Below are 22925 nucleotides of genomic sequence, written 5' to 3' on the forward strand. Positions count from 1 at the left end.
GACATCAAACAGACTACATTTATCATTTGCCTGCCTTTGCATATATGTGGCCGCACTCTGACACTGAAACATCACATAACATGATATGCATCTGCATAAATTAATTAATTGGTTGTTATAGAAATAGATCCTCTGAAGTAGGGCACCTTTTCAGTGTTGGTGTAAAAGGGTTTCATCTTTTCATCTCTTCATCTTTGGCATGGAAATATTGCCCATTTTCTACTCTCTACAAGTTTTTTTTGTTATGCCTCTAATATATTAATTACATTTGTAACCTTGGTATACCACTGATATTGGACAAATGTTCTAGGGGCAGGAGTTCTACTGTGCACAAAAGCTGCTCTTCTAGTATTACCTCACAGTTCCTGGATGGTTCCTTTCTTTGCATTATGCAGTGCAACACTGTGAAGGATATTTTTCTTTGTTTGCAGTGTTTGTGGCATGTTTATTTCTTTTTCATTGTGTTATCTGTTTTCTATCATCAGTTTAGTCAGTAAAGTCAGGATACTTTTCCCATTTCCATCTCTTTTCACTTCTAAATGACAGTTTTCAAATTTCAGCACTTCCATGGACACCCCCGCCTCCCCTCAGCTCCCACTTCATACTTACTCATATCTCTCTTGTGAGGGCATGTGCCCTCATTTCTTATTTTCTTTCTTCCTCCTCGCTCACTCCATTGCTCAGTTACTTTATCTGGGTGTCACTGTGTCAGAATGTATTTGGAGCTAAATTATTCATTTGAGAACTGGAGGGCAATCAAAAAGACTGGTACCAGGCAGGGCCAGTGTGTATATGTGCACATGTTCAAAAGAATGTGTAGATGCATGTGTGCTCGATTATGTGTGTGTTTATGTGAGTGAGAGCCAGTAGAGACGAGAGGATAGCAGGCTGGAAGAAAGAGATTACACAGAAACCCAGAGGGAGCCCAACACAGAGCCTTGCAGCTCTCCTTACAGCCCAGAGAATACTAATTTAATAGTGGTGTGTGCTGTGTGTGAGTGTGTGTATTGAAGCACAGAGGAGGGTATATAGTTGTTGGATTATGATTTTCCCTACCCCCTGATACGATCAATAATGCTGGTGTTGAGACATGAATCATCTGCAGTAACCTTAATTCACCTTTCTGCCCAAAAGAAGTTTATTCATCTTTAGTGCAAAGGGATTTTCTCTCTCTCTCTCTCTCTCTCTCTCTCTCTCTCTCTCTCTCTCTCTCTCTCTCTCTCTCTCTCTCTCTCTCGCAGAGAGAGAGAGAATAAGAGAGAATAGAGAGCATGTGCCTGTTTGTCATTTACACTCTCTGCTACTGGCAACCTCTTGTCCAATTAACAGATATGTTCTGCAAAGGTGACACGACACAGTGGGTCCCAGCTGCAGCCCCATGTGATTCTGCTGAACTTACACACACACACACACACACACACACACACACACACACACACACACACACACACACACACACACACACACACACACACACACACACACACACACCGACTCAGCTGATGTCTCTGACCTGCCACAGATTTGTTTGAAATTACACAATATCACCACATACTGATCAATACCTTTCTTCAATGAGTCAAATCTTTCTTCATAGCTGCGCACACATTCATTCATTCATTCATCAGTCTGTCCCACTCACGCTCTCCTCTCTCTCACATACACACACACACTAACACACGACATCGCACATGGGTAAACTGCACACCCGTAAATTAAGATATTGAGGAGATTGTAATGCACACATTCACCATGGATATATCTCATGCATTGGAGCCACCAGACATGACATTGACTGCAGAGCAGTGGAACCTGTTCAAATCAGAAACACCAGACTATGCCACAAAGCTTCTGTTGGCAGAACTTCTCCTGAACATGACATCGTCCTCAGACATGTAAACGGCACTTGGACTCAACGACATGCCCTTGACTGAGGAGAGTGTCTGGTTCAGTCTGGGAGAGGCACTCCGTCAAAGTTTAGCACCAGGCAGCTCAACAGAGTCTTAGTTTGGATCAACTCGCAAAGTTGGTTGCAGAGGAGGTGACAGAGAGGGTCAACTCCTGCCTGTATGCCTGCTCCACCAGTGGACGCTGCGCTGAGCTGCCACTGTGTCACCTGACAAGAAAATGATCCATTGTCTTTGCAAAGTGTCAAAAAAATGTGCGAGGGCTTGGTGAAGCCGAGACCAGGTAGTCAATCTGAAAATGAACCACTTCAGACACTGACTAATCATCACACAGTTCATGCTCTGACAGATCAACAACCTCAGAACCAACCGTCAGCAGCACTGAGAAGTGAGGCTGTCCAGGAAATCATTGTGAAGGAGGTGAGCACCATCATAGAGCCCTCTGTGGATGAAATGTCCCAATCTGACTTGAGCGGACTGATATCTGAATCTTCACTGGAGTTTAAAGCTGCTGCAGATGAAATCTCTCACACAATGAGTTAAGAGGAGAGCGTCAAAACATCTGAGTCGAGTAGAAGCTCCAAATCCTCAACGAGCCACAAAAGGTTTTGGAAAGGAGTGGGGAAGAAGATCAAGAAGCTTTTGGCAAAACTCTTTGCCACAGCATCAATGCTCAAGATATTGGCACAAGTCAAGAAGGCACTTTAGAAGAAGACCAAAGTGCAGAGCAGAGAGTCAATAAAGTCTCTGGTGGATTGTGTCGACTCTCTGCTTCTGACGGAAAAGAATCAAAAAGGTGGACAGGTATCTTTACAAGAGTACAGACAGTTTCACCTGCAAAAGTTTCCGTCCTCAAAGAAGAACTCACTGATGTCCTCTACATGTGTGTCACAGCTGAGAAGTTAGAGGTGACTCCAGGTGCAGTGATGACTCTTCCTGAGAATACATATAGAAGGATGTACGCAAACATAAAGGAGAGAGTGTTCAATTTCCTGCCATTGATGAACTGGTGGTTTACAAAACAGGCCGGTGACTACAACAACAGGGAGACATCCGCTTTGATGGAGATTGAATCAATCATAGAATCTCTATTCTCAGAGATCAACAGAGCAAAGAAATTGGCAGAGTCCCAGAAAAGGTTTTATGTCAGTCTCCTCATCGACCAGCTCGTCACGCTAGTGTGTGCAAAGGCGAAAATGGACTGGTCCTGTGGTGACTCAACAGACATCACTCAAAATCTGTTTGAAAACCATGGGCCAAAGTCCAAAATATTGACATAGACATCTCCCCAGACATAATCAATAACCTCCACAAGGCCGTTTTCAAGGACGTACAGTAAGGACGTGTGTAAGAAGTGGGCCTGTCCAGAAATTCTGCTTCTATCCATTTGTCTGAAGGAACCAGAGGTGGAGAAAAGCATCGCCGCCTCTATGAAAAGCCACATGTCCAAAAAACCTGGCAGCACCTCCAGATTCTTCTCCTCTGTGAGAGCATTCTTCAAACTGTAAAAATGCTGCCGATTTCAATGAGGTGACACGTGTGAGTGTTGTCTACTGCGGTGGTGTGGATTAATTCCAGTTTACCACGTCCAACCAAACTTGAATAAAAAAAAAAAGATTGAAGATTTAAATATCTTTCTTTTTTTAAGGACTGAAACTGGGAGATGATTTCACAGGAGAGGAGCTCGATAGCGGAAAGCTCTGGCTTCTATTCTGCTTTTAGAGACTTTAGGGACAACAAGTAAGCGTCAATACTGGGAGCGCAGTGCTCTAGTGGCGTGATATGGTACTACTCCATCGGTTGCACAGTTTGAAGTAGCTCTCTTGTCTTCTCAACTGTACGAAATGACACCATCTCCTTTGCAATATACTTGGAAACAGCTGCTGTGCACTGTATTCATCTTTTACTGTTCCTTTTGTACTTTTTGTAAAAGCTCCAAAATCGATCTTTGCCGACTACTGCTTCTCTAGGTGCTAGCTTAGATGCCCTAGTTACCAAAAGCGTGCAAATAGCCTATGTGATGTCCAAGGGCTCAATTCAGTCTTTCTGATGAGACCTGTTGATATTGTTTGTTAACTTGTGCCTTGTTGTTGAAATGTCTCCGATGTTAACTCTTACTTATACTGATATGGTAAATGGTCTGTATTTGTATAGCGCTTTTCTAGTCTTGATGACCACTCAAAGCTCTTTACAGTACAGAACTAGAATAGATATTAAATTCAGTGGTGTGAAATTTTTACCCTGTAAGAAGAAATTACAGATAAGGTCAGTTTGTCTTTCTGTCCTGTTCTGGAAGAAGATATGACCCATCTAAGTATTAGATATAGGTATAGACTGTGATGAAATGTAAACATACATGTTCTCAAGAGGATTATACGGGTTTGGTGACTCCTTGATCTTTCCCCCAATCAGGCTGAAGTTCTCTTAACCAGTACTGGTGATGATCTCAAACCAGATTGCTTCTAACTGACTGACTGAGTGCGTGGTCTCTCCAGGGTGAATTCTAATACTCATCATTTCTATCACTGGTTTGACTTGAGGAATCCCCGACTCACCAGTAGAATAACTTCACTTTTCACCAGCACAGGGTGAAAAGTGAAGTGTGACACAGTGTGTAGCTGTTATGAAAACACGCCGGCCCTGACATAAAGTGGGTCATCAAATGGGAGCTGAGAGTGTGTGTGACAAAGTGATAGACTGACTGGTGGTGCAGTCAGTAGAGAAGATGTTGTTCTCTTTATCTCTACATCCGACCATGACCGGCAAATATCTGTAGGTTGTGCAAAGTTCTATTCATGAGCTCAGTTGCCTGTTATTTTATTCCAAGCGCTTCACTTTCTGTGAAGAGGACTACTGTAGCGTTCTGTTGTTTAAAGGAAGAAAACTGTGCTGGGCATCTGTAAATATGACCGACTGATCGTCTGTTCTTCTTTGAGTTCTCTCACCTATACAGCTTTGATGTTTAGTTAGGTCTCTCCACTCCTGTCAACCTGATGAACAGTGACAAACCTATAATAAACCCAATATCTGCAGAGCACCATAGAGCAGACAGAGGCTTGCAACAAGAAGGAGAATACACTGTAGCACTGAACTACATGGCCAGTTAAATAAGTTAGTGATGTTTCCAAATGCTGAAGCAGTCATCGTAGGCTATATAAATACGTTCGCTCTCTCCCACCACAGACTGATGTAAACAAGTGCCTTTGGATATGCATCTGCTTAAACATGCAAAGAAGACTTCATGTATACTGCATGTTAGGATAGTGTGAGAGAGTGTGTGTGAGAGAACATATGTATACAGACAGTATAATTAATTTAAAAGATGGATCCTCCCCAGGATGTTCATATTAATACTGGTGTTGTTCATTTCTGTTTTTTGCAATACATTTTTTGGGGGGTATGTTTTTCTTTGTATATGTTCCCTATATGAAAACCCAATAAAAAAAAATATATATATATAAAAGGAAAAAATATGTTAGCTCCCCGCCTCCGGTATTTATGCTACTGTAGTGATAACTGCCTGAGATAACAAGATACTGGAGGAAACAGCATAAAATTCTGAGTGAAACATTCACCCTGATAAAATATAATACAATAAAAACAGTGAATAAACGAGCCTCAGTCCCCAAATACCCATCCATCTTCATGAACTCCTCACTGCAGCCCTGGTAGAGTGAGCAGGACACAAGTAAAGGAGTCTCCACGCAGTGTGTCACAAAATGGATGCCACTGCGTTTGACGGGCACAATGACAGGTTTCGGCGATCAGACTGTCTCTTAGCAGGCCTGGTGTGAGGATCCAACACCATAAACCTCTGCCCTTGTGCAACTACAAATACACACACACACACACACATGCAACATATTCCATTTCACAGTCTGCTGGAGTGTGGCAATCTCTCCAATCTGCAAAGCTCATACCCTGACTCCGAGTGACCCCCCAAACAATTTTAGAGTGATATCTATGAATGCATTACACAGCAGTCAAACACCCTGGGACACAAGCAGGGAGAGGGCACGTTTTTTTATTCAGACTTTCCTGGAAGTTGCCAATCTGGGGTCCTCTGCAAACAATATTTATCCTGCTCAGGTTTTTAAAAACGTTGATCCAGAGAGGCAAGAAATTGGTTAAATTAACTTATTTGACAGAGAGGATAAAGGCAAACGGTAAACTTTTCTAAACGTGGGGAGAGATAAACAAACTGTAAACACAACATCTGACACATTGTATGATGTTAATGTGCTGCTGGAAAAAAGTTTGATGAGCGTTTGCTGGTAAAACAAAAAAGAAAAAGAGACAAGCTTAAGATCTCCACAGTGCAATGGAGTCAGCTGTGTTGATCTTATAAATGGGTTTGTCTTTTACATTACACATACATTTAAGTTCAATGATTAATACAACTAAGTTAAACATATCCATGTTAAAAGGGGAAGATTATGCTCATGTTTTCAGTATGAATCAAATAGCATGGATATTCATGAGTCAAATTTATAAACTTAAATTTTTGATGAAATGATATTGAAAAAAGTCTCATTGCTCCTTTTCTCACTGATATAAAATGAAACACAGAGGTTGTGTAAGAGGCTGAGGAGCTCTAAGAAAGTATGTTTTCTTCCATGGTGCCAACTCAGATTGTCAGAGAGGAGCTATGGCAGTAGTGTGTCCACAAGGACACTCAATAAACTTGATCTAGTTGTCTGTTAGAATCTCATCTGAGCAATTGGAAAAGACTTTCTCTCAAATGTATTTTTACTTTTCTATACTTTGAATCTCACAGCTCTCTTTTAACAGTGACAAAATGACACAACAACAAAAAAACATACATTTTAACAACCAAGCAATCTGTTACGTTTAAGTTTTCTTCAACCCCAGAGCAGAGACAACTCACTGACCACCACACAGTACTTAAAGTTCAAGGGTTTTTATTTGTCCCATCAAGGTGGGATTGAGGATAAGATGAGAAGGTGGAGGGCGAATGATACGCTCGGAGAATATCGCTAATGAGGAGGAAAGGCAGGAGAACCAGAGAGTTGAATACTGGAGGCACAAGGAGGAAACACGGTGAGAAACACAAATGAACGAGAGTACCCGTGTAGTAAAGAAAACGATCTGGTGATGACCAGGGGGGATATACTGCTGGTCATGACAGAATGAGCTGCAGGTCTGGTGTTGAGCTGATGTTGGCAGAGTCATCTGGATCAACACACCTATGGAGGGGAGACACAACGAGGGAAAGGAGGTAACACTGGGAGACGCAGAGGTGCTGTGACACAATGTGAGATTTGAACATTATGTCAGTCACCATGCTGTTCTTGTCGGTTACCTTTAAGTGCCACCATTAATCTGTAATTGCAGAGTTACCATTTAATTACATTTCTGTTTTCCTGTTGTCCATTTGTGAATAAATTTACAAAAGCAAAGTTCAGCCGCACGTTTATTTGCAGTCTCTTCACTTGACAGTTAACTGCTGTTTTTCCTGTAATATCCCATTACGCAAATGAGGTGTTACATGTCGCAAATGAAATTACTCAGAGGTTACGTTTTTTTAATGTTTCCTTCAAAACAAAGATGACAGCCGACCTTAGACTTTGTCCTTCTATCTTTACTCACAAGGAAGATCCTGCTGACAGGCATTGAGCCTTGACACAACTGAGACCATTGGCAAAAACCTCAATGCTTCTGGGAAAATTCCCTCCGCAGATTTGGCGTAAGGCTACAACGACTACTGTTCTGGGTTCCAGCCAAGGAAGTCTCCACAGCACATGGCAACTCATTCAAGAAGGATAAGTCCCATTTTTTTTTCAGACTGCTAATAGGAATGGGTTGATGTCATTGACAGAATCCTAATCTTTAAAACTTCATACTGTCAATATTATAACCATAGAACCCTGCCTTAACATGTTATCTGCCATCATTACCTAATTTAATACATTGCTCATTTCAATATCTTTCCATTCTACTGTGCATCTTTGCAATCATCCACAGTAAGTAAATACATTGCCTTTATTTGGAGCCAGTTATTGTCGTTGTTCTGTGTTCGTCTGACGCAGAGAATGGATTTGCATTTACTTGTAAGTCATAGATTCTTATCTGAGACTGATCAATTTAATCAAACTGTCTGAGTTGGTTTGCTCTATAAGGAGCTGGTGCCTGTTTTAATAAGTGCATTTTAAATGCATAACACCATCACAGTGCCGATTCCTGGGAGCGCTTCTCTCCTGCAGGTGAGGAGTTGGCTTGGATTTTAGTTGGTTGAGCAGAGGACAGAAATAATTATATCACACATTAGCGGTGGATAAAGTCAGAACATTCTTTCACATAGTGTGCACACACTGCATATATCCACACATACACTGTAGGAATGTATTTTAGTCCGTTAGCGCTACAAATCCCCAAAGTAGAGCTACTTTTTATTCTTGGTTTATAAGTACTAAAAAGTCTGTTTACTTTCTGTATTCTTTTTATTCAGACTTTCCTGGAAGTTGCCAATCTGGGGTCCTCTGCAAAATCTATTTATCCTGCTCAGGTTTTTAAAAACGTTGATCCAGAGAGGCAAGAAATTGGTTAAATTAACTTATTTGACAGAGAGGATAAAGGCAAACGGTAAACTTTTCTAAACGTGGAGAGAAATAAACAAACTGTAAACACAACATCTGACACACTGTATGATGCTAATGTGCTGCTGGAAAAAAGTTTGATGAGCGTTTGCTGGTAAAACAAAAAGAAAAAGAGACAAGCTTAAGATCTCCACAGTGCAATGGAGTCAGCTGTGTTGATCTTATAAATGGGTTTGTCTTTTACATTACACATACATTTAAGTTCAATGATTAATACAACTAAGTTAAAAATATCCATGTTAAAAGGGGAAGATTATGCTCATGTTTTCAGTATGAATCAAATAGCATGGATATTCATGAGTCAAATTTATAAACTTCAATTTTTGATGAAATGATATTGAAAAAAGTCTCATTGCTCCTTTTCTCACTGATATAAAATGAAACACAGAGGTTGTGTAAGAGGCTGAGGAGCTCTAAGAAAGTATGTTTTCTTCCATGGTGCCAACTCAGATTGTCAGAGAGGAGCTATGGCAGTAGTGTGTCCACAAGGACACTCAATAAACTTGATCTAGTTGTCTGTTAGAATCTCATCTGAGCAATTGGAAAAGACTTCCTCTCAAATGTATTTTTACTTTTCTATACTTTGAATCTCACAGCTCTCTTTTAACAGTGACAAAATGACACAACAACAAAAAAACATACATTTTAACAACCAAGCAATCTGTTACGTTTAGGTTTTCTTCAACCCCAGAGCAGAGACAACTCACTGACCACCACACAGTACTTAAAGTTCAAGGGTTTTGCATTTACTTGTAAGTCATAGATTCTTATCTGAGACTGATCAATTTAATCAAACTGTCTGAGTTGGTTTGCTCTATAAGGAGCTGGTGCCTGCTTTAATAAGTGCATTTTAAATGCATAACACCATCACAGTGCCGATTCCTGGGAGCGCTTCTCTCCTGCAGGTGGGGAGTTGGCTTGGATTTTAGCTGGTTGAGCAGAGGACAGAAATAATTATATCACACATTAGCGGTGGATAAAGTCAGAACATTCTTTCACATAGTGTGCACACACTGCATATATCCACACATACACTGTAGGAATGTATTTTAGTCCGTTAGCGCTACAAATCCCCAAAGTAGAGCTACTTTTTATTCTTGGTTTATAAGTACTAAAAAGTCTGTTTACTTTCTGTATAGCAATGGTAGTTGCTTTGCAATTGGAGCACTTCCAAGGCAAGAAAAAAACTCTTTCCTGAAGACTTATGCTAAAAGCAGCGGCAAACAGCAGAGCAAACCTATGTGAGAAAAAAAAAAAGGCTGCTGGAAACATTTCTTGATAAACCACAGTCCGCATATACTTTATAGAGAGATGCAGAGTTACTAACTGAATAGATAAACTATTGTTCCAGCAGATGCCTGCTCCTAATTACCACTAACCTCCTTTTTTACACGACTGTTAATATGTTTAATCAAGGTTGAGCACACGAGGTTCCGAAAATCACACAAACTTTGACAATAAACACAAAAAAGATCTCGTCTGCCTCTGAGTCTGTGTTCCACCTTTTGAGTCCATTCAATTCAAGAGTTATGTTAGATCCTTTTACTCATTAGATGACCTCATGCATCGGAAGATAACATAAATTTCAATTGGTGTTTTGACATATTATAATAGCGGTCTCCTTTCTGTATTAGACCATTGCAGGCAGGAAAATCAATGAGCCACACTGTTTTATACTTTAACTACAGCGATGCAAACATGAATTCCTTTCTGTATTAGCCACAGACAATTAATTCTCCTGAAGATTTATTATGACATGTCCATCATGCACAATTCTGGTGGAGTGTTAACAAAGTTGAGGTTAGGTTGAAAATGTCCTCTTCTTTTATCTCTTGTCTAGAAGATAAAGATAGGAAGATAGAAATGTAGATAAAGAAGCAGAGAGAGAGAGACAGCCTCCGCAATTCTGTCTCTTCTGAGTTAGAGAGCAAAGGGGAAAATCTTTGACAACCAATTGCTATTTAAAGACAAATTCCTACTGTTTCAGATGATCCCATAATTTGCCTTTGTGATTTCTGGATAGTTTTATATTCTTGATAACCCCACGCAGTTATTGGGAACATGGTCTCCACTGGGCCTTTAAATAGTCTTCATCTTGCAAAAAGGAAATGCCATTTTTAACATTTAGTTTATTTCCCCCTCTCGTCATTATTAATATTTTTTGATACACCAGATTGTTGAATCAGTGTGTGTGATAGTTCTATCTTTGTCTTCAGGACAAACAGTTACAAAAGGTATACACAGCCACAAATAAAATCAATGTACAGTCTCTCCATATCCGTCAATTTCTAAAAGCAAAAAAGAGACCTACCTCTTAGCTCTAGGTTTCTCCTCTTGGCTGAAAAAAGCATTCTTTCTGCAAGAACAGTTAAATTGTCTTAATAACTCTGCATGAGTCAGTGGGTATGAAAGACCACTTCTGACATCAAATCCACCATAAAAAAATGAAAATTGGTCTTGATAATAAAAGAATAATCACGTAAGTCAAACTGCTTGGATAAAAGTCATAATAATGTGACTCTTTGTCAGAACATTTAAAGTGGCAGCTCCTTTTCATGAGCTCACCGAATCAATTTGACAGAAATGAATTGTGAATACACTGAGGACCACTTTAAACATGGCTTTTGATACAAATGAAATATTTCATTTGCTTGCTGATTCACATGGGATGGGAACACACACTCTCCTGAAGATACAACGTTTTCTAATCAAGAAGCAGTTCTGGTGTAGAGAGAATAAAACCGATTGGACTGAGGTGGTAACCTGCTTGAATACATCACAAACACAATTTGAGAACAATTAGGAACATTGACTGATTTATGACATTTATATCCTTAACATTAATCTTGTCAGGATCTATGTCATTGACCTTGTCATGCAATTCCTGATTGACACTTGTCACTCCCCTTTCTGTGACATCACCCCTATGAAGTCATGTAAATCCAGTCACATGATATCCATGGTAATTTATAGTAAAAGTCCTGTTGACTCGAACACCCTATTTAGAGTCGCTCTGTATCACATCAGTAGGCGTCATTAAAGTATTGTCCCATGTAATTGGTTGACATGATGTAGGCTAAAAGCAACTCTACATTTCATAGTTATTAATATTATTGTGCTAACCCACCATATTACAACCTGTAGACAAATCTCACATCCCCTGGAGCTGCAGTCCCCTGCTGCTTCAGTCCGCGTGTTGAAGTGTCCTACATGACAAGACATTGAACTCCAAACAAACACACCGGAATTTGATCAGCTTTGTATTTTTAAGGAAAACAAGAGGATTACAGGAGGGATTGTATCCTGTATACCTGTATACCTGTATACCTGTAATACCATATGTTATATATAACAGGTCACCCTTCAAGTGCAAAACAACACAGAGCACTTGTGTCAAACTCAAGGCCCGCGGGCTACTTCCGGCCCGTGGTACAATTATACCTCTATCTTAACTGGCTGGCCGGTTAATAGGACGCACACTTTTTTTGTGAAAAAAAAGCTCCATAGGCCGAGCCACGGTGCGTAATGCCAGGCTAGACGCACACGGAGCGAGCGAGCGCTCGTCTCCACTCCACTCACTCGCTGAGTATTTGATATTTGATTTTCCAGCGTTCCAGAGATCCGAGTTCCTACCCACACTCTTTTTTCTGTGATGAAGATGAACAGAAACCCACACAGGAGTCGTCTCACTGATGCACACCTTCACTCCATCTTGAGGGTTTCCACAGCACAGAACCTAACCCCAAACATTAATAAAAATTATAACTATATTTCATATTTTAAGCAAAAAGGATATAAAAACATAAGTAACTATCTCTGGCATCAACTCTTAAGAACTTGCAACAGTGCAAAACATGTAGATACAGATCAAAGAACGTGAGTAATTGGTGCAAGAACTTAGATTTGAAAGAGAAAAGTTTAGATGGAATCTTTAAAACCAAAAACAACATAACTATGACTGTTAAATTTGAGTCATTAATAATCAATAAGATGATTTTTATATCATTTCTTTCTCCTTCATTTTTTCCACTCGCATTAAAACTTCACAGTCTCCAGTATTGTAAGTATCAAACATTGCATCTTGCATCAGAATTAAAACCCCAAGAAGCCCATGCTGCATTTTGGTCAGTGCCTATTTTTTTCCACTTATACTTCTTTTGATCTCTTGCAGCAGCGGGTACTTGCTTATCCATCAGAGCTTTGCTATAAAACTCTGAGCAGGACATTTTAAAGTTAAGGTTGACTATTAGCTCGCTTTTCATTGATACAACTGAGCATTTGTTTCTCACATCAGTCCATTTGTATTTCATCCAGTAGAGGATGGGAGGCTGAGGGCAGAGGACACCACAGCCAGGATGCGTGGAAGGTCAGCTGCCTGGAGAACTGTCATCCACCTCTCAGCTGTTCCCTTGGACGCCCACTCCGGACGCTCTGTGAGGCGCTCTAGAATGCTGTTGGCAGTAACACACTCATCATAGAGCTCATCCATAGGGAAGTAAGCCTGCCAACAAGGTGAAGGCTTTCGTGATCTTCTCCAGGTCATCATAGGAAATCTTCCCAGATGTCAGAGAGAGGAGCTGCAGGTGAAAAAGCCAGTTGTCTTCTGAGAAGTTGAACCACTTGTTGACGTAGCTCATGGCGCTGTTCATGAAGGCTGTGAACTCCTGTCGGGCTGCAGCAGCAGCAGATGGAGAGAGAGACATTGAATCTTCTGCCTTGTCGGGAAATCATAGAACCCATCATGTCTTCTGTGAGTTAATCTTCTCAGCAAAGAGTGCATAGTGGCATAGCTGATGTGGTGTCATCCTTTTCCAGCTTCTTGACTTCGAAGAGAGACAGGACATTGTTATGTTGTAGAAGATTTCTCGTGAAGAATACACAGAGGCTGAACCACAGTGCAAGAGAGTCTGTTCATTCCAACAGCTGCTACAGCTTTTATAACCACAGTGCTGACGTTTGTGTGTGTGTCCTTGTATGTGTTTGTTTTGTGACTACAGCCAAGTTTGATCAACACAAGTTAGGTCAAGCTGACTGGTTATAAAACTGGTCAAAGAGCAGTGGTCATGTAGATGTCCAGCTCCCCCCAGAACTATCAGTCAACAAATCACTCCACAATACTTTCAACAACAAAAATCTCACTCAATAAAACAAATCTTCTAACTACCTCAAACCTTCTTCAACACCAAGTGTAAAAACATATGTGGTGTCTGAGTAACATATGATCAATATATTTTATTGCTACAAACAAAGTTAATATGTGGTTATTACTTAGATTTTAAACTAAATCATGACAAAAGATGGGAAGATACACCAGCCCAACCCCTAATGGGCCGTCGCCACCGGGTACCCCCCTTTTACCCTTACCATGTCTGGAAAGACGAAAATAGAAATTAAACCCGAAACCAGGACCACCGGACCCACCAGGTTGGCAACCCTAAACTACAAAAAAAACTGAATATCACATTGGTCACTTTACCACTGCTGCCAATACTGTCATGGATTCACTTTTCTGATTTCATAGTGTCGGTATCTGAGTCTGTCAGACATGAGGGAATGGGAAACTAACCCTAACCCTAACCCTAACCCTCTCCAATCATGTGACAAAGGTAATCACTTCTGCAGGTTTTAGAGTAGTTAACATTACTGGATCCACATGGTTCAAGGTAAAAATGTCAAAGTTTGATATCTTTCCTGTTATATTAAACCCAATCTCTAGATAAAATCATATTATGCTACTTGCCACTGAGGTTCTGGTCTCGTCCAGACAATCCACGTGTCGGGTTTTTGCTGGAAAGTAACTGTACATTGGTCAGCCCCCATAATTCATCTCTTTCTGGAGCCTTCTTTTTAGAAAATACCAAACAACCTTCTAGAAAATGTAGCAACTGTAATGAAACTCAGGTTTTACTTATGTAAATCCACCTTCTTAAGTGGAATAATAGCTCTCCATAATTCAGCACTGTTCCTGTCTCTCTTTTTACGTCTAGCATTTTGTGCCATATCGGTCTTAATCACTCTAGCTGGTGGAGTTGAAACCTGATCTGTTTGGGGGTTTGTCTGGTCTGTAATTGCATCATACTTATCTGATTCATGTCTCTAGGCCTTTCCTTGGAACGTTCATTTCATCAGCTGTTCCTCCTTGGTTTGTCCTGGCAGTATCCACACCAGACAGCCCATCACCATTAGCAGGTGAATCGATGGCATCCTGTTCGTCCTTCTACTCCGTTGGCAACGGCTGGCTTTGGTGCAATGGTTCAGATGGTACCACGTGGTGCTTCCTTCCACTTGGACGGCCTTGGGCATCACTCGGACCACATTACATGGACCTTCCCATCTTGGCTGGTGCCACTTCCTTAATGTAGATCTCCTCCCCTGGCACGACCGGGCTCTCCGCCACCGAGCTGGAGCCTGTGACTCTGCTCCTCTCCTGAAGATACAAAGCTTTCGTATGGCAGTTAGTTTTCAGCTTCATCTGCATTCGTTCAAGCGGTCCTTTGTATGGGCCCCTTAAATCCGGCGCAAGCATAAGTCGACCTGTGAGCATTTCATGCAGGGTTAAATGCATGGTTCTGTTAGTTTACATAGCTCATTAGTGCAAGTGGTAGAGCATCTACTCAGTTTAGCTTTGTGCCAGCACAGATATTGTTTAACTTAGCTTTGAGGGTTCTGTTAAACCTTTCTGCCATCCCTTGTGATTGAAGGTGATAAACACACCCCAACCTTTGTTTGACCCTTAGTTGTTGCAGGATTCCTTTACAGAAGAGCGGGTACACTTCCACAAGATCCGCCTCCTCCTCAACGGTAACTGAACACGTCCCGACCAATGAGAAGCGCATTCTGTGTTTGGGGAAGTGAAACGTGACATGAGAGACAGGCTGACGGATAACATAAATCGCCTGTGTAAAAACACAGAACTTTTGTACTTAAGTACATTTCAGAGCCTGTACTTTCTTACTTTTACTTGAGTAAAGGAGTTGAATCAGTACTTCTACTTTTACCAAAGGACTTTTTTACACAAGTATCTGTCCTTCTACTTCAGTAAAGAATGTGAGTACTTTTGCCAATAAGCTGTCCCTGGATACAAAAGGCAGCAGAGAAAGCTGCCACAGAGGAGAGAAAACCACTGAAGAGGAGAAACACATGGGGAAAGACAGAGAAGAGAACCCATGACAGAGATGAGCTGCATAGGTCTAGTATTTGAATTTATGTTTGCCTGTTATTTTAACAATTAAAGATGTTGAAACCAGAATGGTTTGTTTTCTGGCTGTGTTTGGGAGACCAACAACGCTTACCACAGTAGTGCCAAACGTGTGGGCCAACACACAGAGACTAAAGTGCAGACGGAGACGGCGATGTGCGAATGGCGGCGGAGTACTTTGCCATGTTCCAGGAGCAGGCAGCGGACAGCAGACGGCAGCTGGAGGCTCTCCAGAGGGAAGGCGGAGAGGCGGACAACACTGCTGGAGTGTACCCTGGCCAGGTCGGGACCCGCTCCGGTTCCTGCCTGCCGCACAGCAGTGAAGTCGCTCCTCTTCCGGGGGCCCACTCTGCTGTGAAGATGGTGGCGCCTGCTCCAATCGGCTGTGTTGTCGGCGCTCCCCTGCCGCTGGTCCCACGTCGGCTGTGATGTCGACGCTCTCCCCTGCTCCAGCAGATTAGGCCGGGTAGCCATCAGGCCTAATCTACTGCAGCAGGTCTTGGTTTGGCGATGGAGGTATGTGGAGGTGGCTCATCGGTGCACCTCCAGGTGAACCAGGGAGAGTAAATTGGCAGAGCTGAGGTTAGTTTCCAATTCGCTCTCTCCCTGGATTCAAATGGCAGCAGGAGAGCAGCCACAGAGGAGAGAGACATGGAAAGAAACCCATAAAGGACAAACACATGAGAAGAGACTGGACAGAGCTAAGTTGTGAGGAGATGAAAATCCACCGACTGTCAACTCAAAGGCTATTGTACAAGAAGGGTATGACTAACCTAATTTACGGGCAAGGTCTCCATAACATTTAAGGTTTTTTTTAACAAATTTGCCTGGATTTTGTGTTCATTGAATTGAAAGTGCAGTTTTGGTCCTTTCCTCAATAATTGGGATGGGAGGCTGATCATAAAATAATTGCCTAGATGCATTGCTAAGAGCTGCTGCAAACCGTGACATAGTAACATGTAATGTGAAATGGAAATTTAAAATGCAAAAATGCAAAACACATTATGGGGATGTAGAATGCATTTTGGAGTTTTTATTTTGAATGTAGCTTGGTTCTGAATTTTTCGTCAATGATTCCTTTGTTTTGTAGCATCGTCTCCCGGCCACGTCATCACCTCAGAACCCCAGTGAGTTGATCCTCTTTAAAAGCAATCCCAAAGGCTCTGTTAAGAGCCTTCATTCTCTGTTGTGTTATATTCAGTTCATTTCTTTCCCCCACTTTCCCCCCACAATCTGCTTATCCCTGTCTATTCACATCTATCTCTCACTCACTCTGTGTCCTGTGTGTGTGTGTGTGTGTGTGTGTGTGTGTGTGTGTGTGTGTGTGTGTGTGTGTGTGTGTGTGTGTGTGTGTGTGTGTGTGTGTGTGTGTGTGTGTGTGTGTGTGTGTGTGTGTGTTTTAAATGGCAGACTAAATCAATAAAAATATATTGGCGGCAGCTGCACTGCTACTTGGGGACAGTTATATTGAATGTACCACAGCTCCTGCTGCTCGGGTTTGTCAGTGCCAGCACAGTGAGGGAGAGACAGACAAGTGAGACCCCTGACCAGTGGCCATCAAGAAGGTTGGGCTCAATATTTCAAGATGGAGAGTTACTTCTCTTGTTGGTAGTGTGTTGTTGTAGTGCTAATGACTGCTCTTACCTCATATATCAGTGAAACAAATATTTACATTTATTTTAACCTGATTGTCACTGTCATTTAAATGCGTTGCAGTTCAAATATTAATTCCAGTTATCAACCACAACACATAAGGCTCAGCTGTAGGGTTGATAATGTGTGTGTTGTTGGATACACTATAGTCATTTTAACTGAACATATTTGCTATAAATCTAAACATATCTATGGTACTCTAGATTTTCTTTAACTAAATGTAAAGTGTACTCACTAACATGGAGGAGCAGCATTCAGTTTCCCCTAACCTCACATCAGTGAATGCTCCACAGAACAAGCTGCCTTTTATTGAACACACAGCCTTCTATTAAATCAAATAATCACTTATGTCTTACATTGCTTTGTTACTGTCACTCCTGTATTTCTTATTTTATTAAACTTTTTTCTCTATTTAACTCATTTTAATTTCATTTTAGAAGCTTCTTTTTTTATGCAAAGCACTTTGAATTACCTTGTTGGTGAAAAGTGCTGTACAAATAAACTTGCCTTGCCCATTTGAGTATTCTCTAGACTATTTAAGGAGATTCATACACTGAGTGCACAGTCTGTATCAGCTCATCTAGCACAACTTGACAATAAGTCAAATCATTTTCCCCATGGTAAGTTTTCAAAAGTAAATTTTTGAACATTTAAAATATATTCACTAAGCTGTGTTGCCTCAGTGAACTGGACATTAGTTTGTTGCAAATTTTAGCTTTGCAGGTGAAATGAATTAACAAGTTAAAACTCTCTCTCTCACACACAGTAAGCAGACCTCCCTGTCAGGGACAGGGCTGCTTACAATCTGCTTACGATTCATGTACAGGTGGCAGGCAAAGGTCATTTTAGTGAGGCTGAGCCGGTGGCAGCAAAGGAGGCATCAAGGAAAACCAGCAACAGCCTTGATGAAGACGGTTGCTGTTGGACCAGCGTGTGTGTGTGTGTGTGTGTGTGTGTGTGTGTGTGTGTGTGTGTGTGTGTGTGTGTGTGTGTAGTCACATTTGTAAATAGCACCGCCAAATTGTTCCCAAGCAGAAGGCCAGGTCTTTGTACAAAAAGAAAATGTATTACATAATTTAATGGCGAACAAAAAGCAAGTTTCAAGGTGAGTATCTGCAACATGTGCTTAGTTCAAATAGCATATTACACTATATGAAAATCTTTACTGATTTACATTAAATAATATGTTGAGAACAAAATGACGTAACAACAGTCAATGGAAACTAAAATCATGAACCCATTGAGGGCTGGATTCAAAACCACACTGAAAATCTAAGTGAAAAATTTAAATCACAGGTCGATCCAAGGCAACTCAGGATGGGACTCAGTAGTTTCTATGGCTTCCACGTGCCTGTATGCACTCCTGACAATGTCTGGGCATGTTCCTGATGAGTCGGCGGATGGTGTCATGGGGGATCTCCTCCCAGACCTGGATCAGAGGGCATCAGTGAGCTCCTGGACAGTCTGTGGCAGTATTTGTTGTTGTCGGATGCACCGATAGATAATGTCCCATAGGTGCTCAATTGGATTTAGGTCAGGGGAACGTGAGAGCCAGTCAATGGAATAAATGCCTTCGTCATCCAGGAACTGCCTACACACTCTGGCCACGTGAAGCCATGCATTGTCCTGCACCAGGAGGAACCCAGGGCCCACTGCACCAGCGTAAGGTCTGACAATCGCTCTGAGGATTTCATCCTGGTACCTGGAACAGCAGTCAGGGTACCGTTGGCTATGACATGGAGATCTGTGCGACCCTCCCCAGATCATCACTGACCCACCAGCAATCCGGTCATGCTGGATGATGTTACAGGCAGCATAACAGTCTGTCTCTGACAGTTTGGTCAGAAACATGCACAACAGTAGTCGGCTGGAGGTCATTTTGTAGGGCTCTGGCAGTGCTCCTCCTGTTCCTCCTCGCCCCAAAAGAGCAGATACCGGTCCTGCTGCTGGATTGTTGCCCTTCTACGTCCCTGTCCAGCACCCCTCATGTAACAGCCGGTCTCCTGGTATCTCCTCCATGCTCTTGAGACTGTTCTGGGAGACACAGCAAACCTTCTTGCGACCGCACGTATGGATGTGTCCTCCTGGAGGAGCTGGACTACCTGTGCTACCTGATTGGGCTGCAGGTACCGCCTCATTCTACCAGTAGTGACAAGAACACTAGCAGAACACAACTAGAGAAGAATCAGTCAGGAAGGATAAGAAGAGGCCAACTGTCTGTGGCCACCACATGTAAAACCATTCCCTTTATGGGATTGTCTTGCTTTTACCTTTATTGCACCTGTTGTCACTTTCATTTGCACCAAAGCAGGTGCAATTGATTCACAATCACTTCTGCCTTCCTGAAGTTTTACTCACTTGGTGTTATACTGTGAGGATTAAGTGTTCCCTTCATTTTTTGAGCAGTGAATATACTGTGTGTTACTATGTGACACATCCTCTCTGTATGCATCACATGGCAGCCTGTGATGCTGTGTGATGTTATGATGAAAGACAGAGCCTTTGGGATTGCTTTTCAAGAGGATCAAGTCAATGAGGTTTTGAGGTGATGAAGTGGCAGGGAGACGATGCTACAAAACAAAGGAATCATTGAAGAAAAATTCATAACCAAGCTAAATTCAAGATGAAGTTGAGGCAAATCAAATATTGTTTTAGAAATGTCATATTTCATTTCCTTTTCAACAAAGGCAACTGTTGCACAGTATTCTACTGTAATAGAAATGAGCATAGACTCACTATGCATGACACATTGACTGAAGAGACTTGGATCTGTGGTTTTATAAGAAACATATAATGGGAATAAGTTAAATTCAACCACAAGTTTCTTTGTACAGTAAAATGCGTATATGGTAATTCAAAGTGCTTGGAAAAAACACTTAAAGCCGCTTCACCATGCTCATTTAACAAGAGAGTTCTCTCCAATTATCGGAGATCTAGTGAGATGTGTCCTCCTGGAACATATCTGAGTGGTATTTAGGTCATTTATCCATTAATAAACAAGCAGCAGTGCTTTAAAGCCAGCTCTGGAAGCCAGTGTCAGGATTCGTTAGAGTGTAATTGTCAGCGTAATGTGATCAGTTCTCTGGCAGCTCAACTCCAGAAAGTTAGCTGCTGCATTTTGTTCACACTTTAACTCTGTAATGGCTTTTTGAAGTACACAAAACATTTGTTGAAATCATTTTATTCTGGAACTTTACAATATTCTCAACTTTATTACTCTCATTTTTATATGCGCAATTTATAATAATTATAATGAATACATAGAGTTTCAATTTATCTTTTAAATTTATCTGATATATTTTTTATTTACCTGACCTCCTGGTTAACTGAACTCAACTAAATAGACCTCTAATGACATTCAAACACACACTAGGGAATAAAGAATAGTTGATTAGAAGTGCATTAATCATGTTGTTGCCTCACCCCTGATGCAAAATCTGCATATGTGTGAATGATGTGCGACGCCTCTTTTAATGGTTTAAATTGTCATTGTTAATAAAATGACTACTTTTGGATTGAACCACGTCTCCTGCTCCTTTAGTATACTGAACCTGAATGCCTTGTGGTTTTTAGTGTTGGTCTGAGGTAATTAATATTCCCTGGTTTAATATCCCAGGGTGTCGTTGTTGGATTTTCCTAGATTACATTTGTAAATGCTCATCTAACGACTCACAACTACCCTACGTTGCCACTCCTGCTTTGCTTTGTATTTTCATTTAGGTTGTATTTATATATTATGATTTATGTCACTTGTTTCTTCAATATTGTTTTATTTTGTGTGTTTCTGATTTGGTGTGGGCTGCTCTGATGGAAGTATCAGTATAAAGAATTTGCTTTCATTCGGGATGGAATTGGTGGACTGGCTGGTCAATCCGCAGAGTGCACCATCTATATAGCCATGATGCTAGCATCGCTAAAAAAGCATCTCCCACTTTGAGGTGATTAGAAACAATGTGCGGTGGTGCTGTAGAATCATGGCTTCACAGCTCCTTTACAATATTAATGAGAATGTCCAATGGCCGTATTCTCATTTCACAGTGAGAGAGAAGGCCGTCTTCATTAGAGCATGTCGGTTTTTTGTGTGTCTCCATCAGTCACCGGGGAGCCAACAGTGTCTGTGTCGGGCCACTTAATAACCCCTACAGGGATGCTAAGGCTGCCCATTCCTCACCCTGACACCTTAACAGCAGCCTAAATTGGGACGGCATGATCTGTTAACTCACACTACAACTGCTACTACAAACTACTTTTGAGTTTCTATGACAGAACACACTTATCTCCCTGACTGCAAACCTAAATCATGCCGCCTAACTGCACCCACTTAAAAAACCCTTTTCAATTACACGTATAAGAGCTTCCGAGATAGGGCTGCACGTGTTGCGTGGCATGTCATGTAATCCTCTCTTCTTTTAACCAGACGGATCAGATGTTTTAAGTTGTGGTCTGTGTCACTGTTGCATCAGACTTGTCGGCATTAAATCCACTGTGTAGCTGTGTCTTATTACTTTTTCAGAGGATAAGGTTAGAGGGTGTCTGCTGGCTGAATGGAAATATCCTACTCTGACAGAGTTAAAACAGAATATCATATTAGTGCCTTGGCCTCCATCCTCCAATCACTTTTTCTACCTCTTTTTTCCTGATTGGGAAAGTTTATTAAATATATATTTCTCTATTCTTAGTGGAGTTTCTAGTGTTGACTGGGTAAACACTAGGTAAACTCTGATTATATTATTATTTCCGATGCATCAGATAAAGGTGTTGGTGTTGATTTACTGTAAACAAGAACACATGATCTCAGTGTCTGAGTGGAGAACCTCCTGCTGTGTTTTGCATGTGAAAGGCAAACTCCAGAGAAAGTTCCAACCAAATTCTACGGACATCCCCTTGAGGTCATTCCTGAAAACGGCTTTACAAGGTTCCTTCACAAATTCCCAGGACATTTACTGGAGCACGTCAACATATGAGCCCTATTTTGTGCGGTGATATGATAAATTGTCCGAGAGATGAGGAAACTTTTGGGACGTGTCCGAGGGTTACTGCTCTGCAAGGATACTTGGACTTCAAAGACTTGTAGTCCATGTTTTCTAGAGTTTTGATACCTTTGTATCCAAGTGTCCACACATTTGATTCCCCAGTTCCTTAATGTGTCATCGTTATTAGCTGATATGGTTAAAGTCTACTGCTACATTGGGATGGACTTAACTATTGACTGGACTTCAAGGTCAGACAAATTGGTACAGAATTCAGATGCATCGGTACAAATGGAAGTAGTTGATGAAATGTCATTGTTATATATTTTTGAGTTTATTGATGTCTTGCTTATGGGTCCCGCAAAGCCACGAGAAGCACGAGGGACTTCACTTCAATCTGAAATATTTCTCTTAAAGTGGTGACAATAAATGGAGAATCTGCACCAACTGAGTCACACTTTTATTTTGCATTAACAATAGACTCGTGATAAGCCATGTAGAAGTATCTGAGGGTAGATTACTTTTTTTTTTACACTCAAATCCCAGACAACTTGGCATGATATACTGAACCCACACAGAT

The 22925-nt window shown here is 41.3% G+C and overlaps 1 long non-coding RNA gene across 1 annotated transcript; it reads left to right on the top strand.

The window, feature by feature from the left end:
• The first annotated feature begins 15664 nt into the window (after positions 1-15664).
• Positions 15665-18974, top strand: LOC124851225. The gene is made up of 3 exons (XR_007032314.1): positions 15665-16484; positions 16813-16849; positions 18672-18974. It is a non-coding gene; the product is annotated as an uncharacterized LOC124851225 (long non-coding RNA).
• Positions 18975-22925: the final 3951 nt, after the last annotated feature.

Source organism: Hippoglossus stenolepis, chromosome 21, assembly GCF_022539355.2.
Source record: "Hippoglossus stenolepis isolate QCI-W04-F060 chromosome 21, HSTE1.2, whole genome shotgun sequence".
NCBI classification, from domain to species: Eukaryota; Metazoa; Chordata; class Actinopteri; order Pleuronectiformes; family Pleuronectidae; genus Hippoglossus; species Hippoglossus stenolepis.